The sequence below is a fragment of the Mus caroli genome, unplaced genomic scaffold (assembly GCF_978045245.1).
Source record: "Mus caroli unplaced genomic scaffold, Mus_caroli_1 scaffold_14, whole genome shotgun sequence".
Taxonomy (NCBI): Eukaryota; Metazoa; Chordata; class Mammalia; order Rodentia; family Muridae; genus Mus; species Mus caroli.
The window spans coordinates 12,320,828-12,328,827 of record NW_028227269.1 but is presented as its reverse complement, the minus strand read 5'-3'; the positions used below and the strand labels follow the sequence as shown (position 1 = coordinate 12,328,827).

The 8,000-nt window shown below is 40.3% G+C and overlaps 2 pseudogenes; both read right to left on the bottom strand.

The window, feature by feature from the left end:
* Positions 1-1,037: 1,037 nt before the first annotated feature.
* Positions 1,038-1,827, bottom strand: LOC147001101 (uncharacterized; annotated as a pseudogene).
* LOC110307305 (eukaryotic translation initiation factor 3 subunit B-like) lies at positions 1,827-7,605 on the bottom strand (annotated as a pseudogene).
* Positions 7,606-8,000: the final 395 nt, after the last annotated feature.

Here is an 8,000-nt window from a genome sequence, read left to right as displayed (position 1 = left end):
GAAAGTCATTTCATCTTCTCTTCTATTGAGCAGGGTATTTATTCAAGAGTGACCATTACCCCTATCAATCAGCGTAGCTCCACTGTCAAATCTGAGGGCTATGTCTTTCCCAGAAGGCAGTAAGGAGGCATGAGTTAGGAGGCTCTTTTAGCAACAACTAAAAGAAAATCCACAGGAAAGTGGCCCATAATTGAAATGATGACTTAGTATGTTTCATTGGAACAATTTCTGAAACATTTCATGAACTGGTTAGTGAGGTGTGCCGGAGAAATCACACTAACAACTTTGATGTAGTTGCTTTTGCCATTTCCTTCAGGTTCTTCTCAGTGTCCCTTATTTCACACCAGAAAGGAGTCTACAGCAACTTTAGGGATACAGAGAGACATAACGTCCAATGGAAGATTGAAGGAAAGAAAATAGGAAGGAAGAGAGAAAGGAGAAATAGGGGAAGGGTCTCAGTTTACATCAATAAATACATGAATAAAGCAAGATGAATAAAAGAAACCGTAAAACAAGCCAAACAAAGATTGACGCATCATTCACAGATAAAAGTAAAGGTGCAGTTTAAGAACTTGGCTCAATTCCAATTAACCTTAGTCATGACAACATGTTACAAACCAAAGGAGTTCACGACTCAGGATATGGCAATCTTTGCAACAATCACATGTGCCTGCCCGCTTCATAGCTTGCATCATGGCCACTATGGAAGCCGTTGTATTTAAAGGGAAAAGTCAAGCAACAATAAGACCATGCTCTTTGGACTTCAAATACTTAGATATGAAAGAGATATTAGTCAATTGCAAGATATACCCGTAAACCCAAGCAGAGAATTAATATATATTTTTCCAAATCAGAGAATTAATTACAATTTTTTCATGTGATAAGAGACAGCAAGCATATGGGAATAAAAGACAAAAAAAATGCTTGAGGCTAGTATAAGCAATTTTATTTCATTCATTTTTCCTAGTTATAGTTTTGATATATGTTTTAATATCCATAATTAATTCCTATTTGGACATGCAAATGTTGCTGTTTTTTCACATCCTACCTGCCCAGAGGCCTAGCCATGATCTGAACTGGTGTGAGTTACTGGGGTAACTCCACAGCTTCTGGTGGGTGTGCAGATTCCCTGATGGTCTCCAGGACACTGGCCCACAGGATCAACAAGTCTGTGAATGGAAGCTCCTCTGAGCTGCAGGTGGAGGCCCTGGAAACCTCAAGGACAGCAACAGGAGTTAAAGGAGCCTCCAGGAGCGCTGCAGTGAGGCCCCAAAGCAGACATGGCTGATAAAATTCCCAAACAGGGCAATTTGAGAGCAGAGGCTCAAAGTGAATCTGGGACTGAAAGAACCCTGGGTGCACTCACTGTCCAGATCAAGAAAGTACAGGTGAGAACTGAGCCCAAGGCTCTCTATGAAGGGTAGCCTTGGATCTTGGGCACAGCACAGTGACACACAGTACTGAGGTCCCTCCTGACTTCTCAGAGGAACAACCTCCTCAGTGACAAAAATCTCAGTGGTCTCTTCCTCCCAGTCATTCATGTTTCTGTCCAGCTCACCAGTGTCCACCTCTCCCCATAGCTCTAGACGCTCACTCTTCTGCTTCATATAGAGTTCCTGGGCCATTTTTTGGAATGTCCTCCATCATGGTCTGCTTTCTTTCTACCAGTTCTTTTGAGGCTTTGGATTGGCCCAAATGATCCTTTTGCTCAAAGATATTAGAGTATTTCTTCAGATCCTTTCTCATTTGTTTTATCTGATCCTGGCTGAGGATCATCTGAGGCCTTGGTTTCCATAGCAGCTAGCAAAAACAGTCCTTGCTGTTCTTCAGAAGATGGTGTTTGCTTGCTGCTTGTCAAACATCTTGATGAATTTGATCTTCCAGTTGCTCTTCATGTGGTAGAAGCAGACAGATATTCAAGGGATCTCACAATGAAGCACAGCACACTTGCTGCCATCAGGTTCCCAGGCAAAGGCTATGATGGTTTCTTTCATCTGAACACCAACATATACCTGCTTTTCCCTTATTCAGAAGATTTCAAAATGTGTAACAACAACCTGTGTGCCTTACAGAGTTCTGTCCACTTTTAGACACAGGTAATCTCCATGATTCTGCCATTACAGCTTGCGTAGAATACACTGAATCTCACTTGGATCTCCTGATAGGAGAGCTGCATCAGGGTCACCCTGGTTAGAATACCTTTTTTTTCCAGCACCCAAAAGGCACCTGGATACCAAGAAACATTGTTTATTCCAGAGATCTTCAATCTCTTCTTGTCTGAAAGGCCCATAGAAGGTGTTTCATAGATGCTAAGAGTATCTAGGGCTTGTAAAGAATTTGCTATCATGGTTCTATTTGAAGATGAGCCAGATGGCTGAGTATTCACAATGAAGGCCTCTCTCTTCTTATGCTTGTGAAGATGTCCCAGATGACAATGGCCTGACGGTCATTCTGAGTATCCATCAGTGTGCTGAAAGTCACCAGGTATCTTTCACAGGAGAGAAATTGATGAGCTGCATGCCTTGGTGGCTAAACCTCTGGATCTGCTTGAACTTGTTCCCTCCCTAGAGGTTGATACCCCGCTGATGGAAAGTGGCCAGGTAGGTGCACTTAGGGGATCAGCCAGCGCACACATGTCTCTGTCTGTGGGGCAAGTAGAACCATGTCACCAGGCAAAACATCCGCCCAACTCGCTCTTTCTTCAATTGATACTGGGTCCTTGACATCATTGCAGAAGACAGATGTCTGATTTTCACTCTCAAAAATCACACTGTACTGATCTCTACACTGTGCCTCTTCTAGCTGGTAACACAAATTTCCCAGGTCTTTGAAAGGCTGATTCTCTGGAATGTCCCACTCATCTCTGTTTCCATGTACTTAACAAAATCAGTAAGTAGGTTGACCCGGAATGTGTGCTGATTTTCCAGCTTGTACTCATTCACGTTTTTCACTGCATCTACAGCAGGGACTGAAGAAGCATATTCCAGAAAGATGTACCTTTTTTTAAATTTTTTCTTCCTTTCCAGGGTAACAGTCATTTCTGATTTCCCCAAACTTGGATGACATTTTGGAGTTTCTCAAGCAGGTCCGGTCCCACATGAGGAACATTGTCAACAACAATCACTAAGGCAATCTCATTCACTTCCTGAGGCCAATTTTTGAGTACATCCTCCTTGCTCACCTGTGTACAAACTCCTCAGAGTTGCTGAAGAGGGCTCATCTGTCTATCGGCTGTCCAAAGCCTGGCTCAGCCGGGCTGCCATCAGACTTTCCTTCCTCCTTCTGTCAGGCCTCAGTGACTTCCATCATCCTCACTTGGGACCTCCAGACCACACTGCCTTGTCTGCCAAGCATCGACCCAGAGGCTCACTGCTGCCTCTCAGACTCAACCAGCCCCGGCTTCCCTGGGTGCCACAGACCCTCTTGGTCCCTTTGTCTGAGTGCAACGGGTCTCTAGTTGCAGGTGAGCAAAGCGTTGGATGAAATGACAGACAGATGCACACAGGAGATGTTGTGTAGAATCTGAATGTAATTTGTCAAATCAAGCATCAAACTTTTTATACAGAAGAAAATAGGGAAGTTGGGTGACACACCAGCAAGGTACAAAGAGGTTACTGGATTCTTACACAAAACAGAGGAATACCAAACACAGAAGGTCTGACAGGAGCCACCTGGGATAGAATTCATTGTTAACAACTGGGATCAAAAAGAGCTCCACCTAAGATCCACATAATCTTAGATGCCAGGGTCAAGGGCTTTGTGCCCTTGCCATAGTTCCTATTTTAGTCTAGTGTATAGTCCACCTTCCCCCTAGGCCATTGTAAATACTTGTGTATGGGTGTAACTCAGCTATCTATAGTTCTAAGTATCTACTTTGGTTCTTCCTTAGGTCTCAAACTTCCTTCTTCCTAGATGATGGTAAATTCCTGTGTAGGGCAGTGACTTAGCTTTTATTCAAAGTGATAGTATAATACCAGAGGCAATTCTGAATGTCACTGAATAGGCAACATTCTTACTGAATTCCAAGCCCATGGTCTGCTCAAGGACTTTCTAGGGCGTTGGAACACTGGTGAAGGCTTAGCTATGTCAGAATTCAATCTTAAAAGGCACTTATAATAAGATAATACTAAAAGAGAGCACGTGGACCCATACACCAGACTAACATGGGAATAGGGTATGAGTATATGGGTTAAAGAGAACGCCAGACTCCAGGAGGTGAGTTTCCGTGATACTCTCTGCCTTGTGAGTGGCTTCCAGGCCTCTTGGCCTGTCAAGCTGACTCAGCCGGAGTGCGTGGCACCCGGGTGCTGCCACTTCTGCATGGGCCCCTGGTGCTTCTCACCAAGCTCAGCCTCTCTGCTTCCAACTCCCACAGCTGTTACTATTTTTTACAATAGTTTGGTAGAAAATCTTTTCCATCTACATTTCATACTAGGTGCAATGCTTTAATAAGTATCTATTAACCTGAGAACATTATTTCTTAGTGAGAAGGACTTAAATATAGCGAAGAAATCAGCCACATAGCATGCCTTGTCTTCAATTCAATATGGAAAATAAAATGGAAGCATGTACTTAGGCATTTTCCACAGATGGGATTTTTGTAGAATGTATTATGTCTATAGACTTTCAGAACACAGTGTGTAGAATTCGGAAATTGGCATCCAGTGTCCAGCCTGCCATAGCCTCGGCTCTCATCTGGCCTTAGAGCAACGTGTCTTTAATCTCTTGTGTTAGGTCTTCAGTTTCTTCATGACAACTCAGATCTGAAGTATCAGTGGGATTACTGTTGGAGACTCATTCCTCTGCTGTGCCCTTCCCTTATTACAGATGACTGTGAAGGAATGGCCCCACCTAATATCCTCTTATTAAATTATTCCTAAATACGGTTACTACTCCACTTAAATCACCAACCTGGTCATGGTTTTAGCACTTCAGACATTAAAAATATCTCATGTGTGTGTGTATGTGTGTGTGTGTATGTGTGTGTGTGTGTGTGTGTGCTGTGTGTGTGTGTTTATGGGGGGGAGTGATGTACATGCATGTGTCTCTGTAACTTTATGTGTGTGCACAGTGTATGTATGTGTTGCTGTGTTTAAAGTGTGCATATCACAGCATACATGAGGAGATCCTTGGTTATTGGTCCTTACCTTTCACTTTATTTCTTGTTCACTGTTGTGTACACTTCAAAGAATTCTTATGTCTCTCCCTCCCACCACCATAGGTGTTCTGGGATTACAGTCATGTGCTACCATTACCAATGTAATGTGGGTTCATGGAATCAGATGTAATGTTTTGCCCTCCTGCTTGTATAGCAAGTATTTTACTCACTGACCTGTCTCCAACCCCCATTCCAGGCTTCATCTCCATCTACCTAACCATGAATGTAAGGAACTTTTGAGAATCAGTGATGGCTTTGACCTAAGATCAGACCGCTCAAGCCGAAGCCAAGTTATTGTCAGATGCATTCCCTCCCCCTACCTTTCCATTTTACTTCTTTATGTAGTCTATGCTCTTTAACATTAAAGATCCAAATTAAACAAATATGTTTATCTTTTAATTGTTGTGCCCCCAGCTTTTGGAACAGCACCTTATATAGAAATGAGTGCTCAAAATGTGTTTCTTAACTTTATATGTATTGACCAGCAAAAGAGCTCTCTGTTCTACTAAGGGTTCCAACTTCCATTTTACTTAATATCTATTTACCTCTGAAAAACTCAATCAACTACTACTTGCAGGTTTTTCCAAGTGTAAAATTGTAGATGAATTTAGCATTCAAATTACCATGTATTTTGAGAGGTGAAATAACCAAACATTGTTAATAATCTTTTAGGAGCTAAAAAAATCCCATTTATTATTATAGTTCTTGATGATCTAGGTCTCTTCCAAATAAAGGAGATGCCACAACCTGGTCACTCTAAGCAACTTTATGTGCAAGCCCATTGAGCCAGTACAAGTGTCTTTCCATCCTGTCCATATGTATTCCAAAGGGTGCAAATTAACAGAATTGGGACTACTGTTAAACTGACTTGGTATTACTTGACATATAAACATTGTCCCTAGGATCAGTTTCTTCATCAATAAATAATAATAGTACTTATATCTCATAGGATTTCAATAAAATTTGTAATGTAACATTGTATAAATTATCTAATGCCCTAAAGATGACCTTTGTTTGAAGGTCGCAGAGCACTGGCAATTCTCACAAAGACAATAAATATGTGCAGTCATCTCTACATGTGTTAAGGACATGCTGCCTGTTCAGAGCATTGATGAAATGTATGAAGTCATCTCTACATACGTGAAGGACATGGTTCTTGTTCAATGAAACTTTTATCTTGACACATTATTATTTATAAACTAGCAAATATTGAGATGCAGAAAAGATTTAATTAGTAAAGAGAACTTGCTAGAGAAGCATGAGGCTATTAATTACAATCCCTAGTACTTACTTAAGGAAGCAGGGATAGACAGATTTATTTAGATCAATGGCTAGCCTGCGTAGCTGAAACAGGGAATTCCAAATTCAGTGAAGAGATTTTAAATTAAAATAGAATTAAATTAAATTAAATTAAAAGATGTGATCCTTGTCCAGGTCTTTTTTAATGTAGGTTTTCTAACATATTTTATGAGGCAAAGATTTCACAGCAAATGTCCTGTTCCTCTGGCTCTTAAAATATTTTCTCCCCTATAAGTCCCTTTCTACTATGAATCTGTGTGTGTGTGTGCATGTGTGTGCATGCGTGTGCATGTGTGTGTGTGTGTGTGTGTGTGTGTGTGTTTGAAACACTAAAGAAATGGAGGCAACAGATTTAAATGAGAATAAGGATGTCTGACAAAGGAGAAATTTTAGAACTGGGAGAAAAGAAGAGAAATAATGTAATTATAATTGTTTCATAAGTAAAAACATATTTTAAAAAGTTAAAATGGACAAAGTTTACAGATGCCACCACACGCTTGTAACAACACTAACTGCATTCCGTGGACTGAAAGCAAAGAAGAGGACATAGAGTTAAGGATGACATGGGAAGGAATTTGGGAGGAGCTAAGAGGAATGAGGATCAATATATTTTGTATAGATGTATGACATACTTAAAGAATAAATAAATGATTAGTAAATAAAGCACATTTAGCTTTGCGTGCAACACTTTTAAAAACAAAGAGGCAGCAATAGAAAAAGGCACTTGACATGCTGTCCTGGCTACCATGTGCATACAAATGTGAACATGCATCAGGTAGCTCACACACAAGCACCAAACACATACACAGACACACCCACAACAGACACACAGAGGAAAATAACATGAAATGTTAGTAATACAAACTTATGACATCATTGCCCTCTTCTGACATAAGAATAAGATAAAGCCATCAACAAATAAGGCCATTTGCACAAAAAGAATATTTACCCCTCAAATTTTCTTTATAAGGCATATTTCTCTTGACCTGTGATAGCTTGTGTCAATGTGATATATTGAATAAATTATTTTCCATTTAATGTACGGTATCAGCATGCCTTTCCTTTTTTGACCTTGATATATCTCATCTGTAGAATTATGAGCACTCTACTTTCAAAAGTCCATACCATAAGGTGCCAGCTGCATCCATATTGCCAATGTTAGGTATAGTTTATGAAACTTACCTTCTAGCTTTTAAAATAATATACAACCTATAACTCTTTGTCTAAAGAGAATGAAGATTAACTTGAATGTAAACATATAAAAGCCTGTTTATTGTATTTTGTTACAGAATATAATGTATAACTAATTTCTTATTTCAGAATAATTTCATAGCTATTAACAGCTGGTTCACCCACTAAATGGCCATTATTTCACTTTCATAAAAAGCAAGCCCTAAGGCCACGGGGATGCAGGCTGAGCTCAGCGAGGCTACCAACCTCCTTGAAGTTCTTCTCAGAGGACTTTTGGTTCAATTTGGCAAATATGATTATTATAAAAGATGTCAATACCCTCTATTAGAAGAGCTGTCATAATTTATTGCCT